The sequence below is a fragment of the Sinocyclocheilus anshuiensis genome, unplaced genomic scaffold (genome assembly GCF_001515605.1).
Source record: "Sinocyclocheilus anshuiensis isolate Anshui unplaced genomic scaffold, SAMN03320099.WGS_v1.1 scaffold944, whole genome shotgun sequence".
Lineage (NCBI taxonomy): Eukaryota > Metazoa > Chordata > Actinopteri > Cypriniformes > Cyprinidae > Sinocyclocheilus > Sinocyclocheilus anshuiensis.
This window is the reverse complement of record NW_015549559.1, coordinates 2322214-2323461: the sequence shown is the minus strand read 5'-3', so window position 1 is coordinate 2323461 and position 1248 is coordinate 2322214. Positions and strand designations below refer to the sequence as shown.

Below are 1248 nucleotides of genomic sequence, written 5' to 3'. Positions count from 1 at the left end.
CTGCTACTATTTATAGTTTTTGCTATATATTCTATTCCCTTTTTTGCTATTATTACTTGTTTGTATTCATGTGTATTCCAATGTTGAGAGCAGTCAGTGAGAAAATATTTTGCTGTAATGTTTACGTCCTATACTGTGTTCATTAACTAGGATGTTGCTGGAATCAGTACAGCCAGAGACCCCTGGTCTTCCAATACCAGTGCTGTGAGGAAGGATGCTACAGTAGGCCTAGCAGAGACAGGGAGGAGTATGGTAGAGGTAGGAAAAACCCAACAGACAGACGGTGACAACAAAGAACAACATACTGTAGAGAATGACAGTAACAGCAGACAAATGGCATAAACAGACAGCACACAGACTCTACAACATCCTCAGATTCTTTTTCTTTTGTTTTAACTGTATGTGTACATTTGTTATAAACGTGTGCTCTTTAAAAAGTAGTAAGCATTGTTTGCCAGACACATACATTAAATGTTTAAATATCTGTTACATATATGGTACTGCTTATATTATTTCACCATCTGTACACAAATGTAAGTAGTGAATGCGTGTGTCTGTGGGTGGGGCTGTGTCGGTGTGGTAATGTGGGCCGGTGTGGCTACAGTGCCAGGGCTGAATTTTTGTCCCAGTCCGCCCCTGTTCAGTGATCATACACAAGTGTTTTTATGCACGGTTTAGAAATAATATCTTACGATGGTCATTAAAATGGTTGAAAATTATAAACAAAACAAATCATCCAGTATCATGCGTATCCAGCAAAAATGTGTTAACTTATAGGTGTTATGGCATTACATTATAGTAATCTAGTTTCCATTATTGTACATTAAAGATCAGCTATTATTTGAAATTGAAATCCCAATAAATTATTAGTTACTTCAAAAACATCAAAAACCATTAGTTACCATTAAAAACTACAAATATTAATATTTTTCTTTGCAACACAATACTGTGTATATATATATATATATATACACAGTATTGTGTTGCAAAGAAAAATATTAATATTTGTAGTTTTTAATGGTAACTAATGGTTTTTGATGTTTTTGAAGTAACTAATAATTTATTGGGATTTCAATTTCAAATAATAGCTGATCTTTAATGTACAATAATGGAAACTAGATTACTATAATGTAATGCCATAACACCTATAAGTTAACACATTTTTGCTGGATACGCATGATACTGGATGATTTGTTTTGTTTATAATTTTCAACCATTTTAATGACCATCGTAAGATATTATTTCTAC

General features: G+C 32.9%; 1 protein-coding gene across 2 annotated transcripts in view; it reads right to left on the bottom strand.

Annotated features, from left to right (window-relative positions):
- The window catches only part of LOC107657130 (low-density lipoprotein receptor-related protein 3-like), a 29358-nt gene that overhangs the window by 17872 nt on the left and 10238 nt on the right, over positions 1 to 1248 (bottom strand). The window lies entirely within an intron of this gene.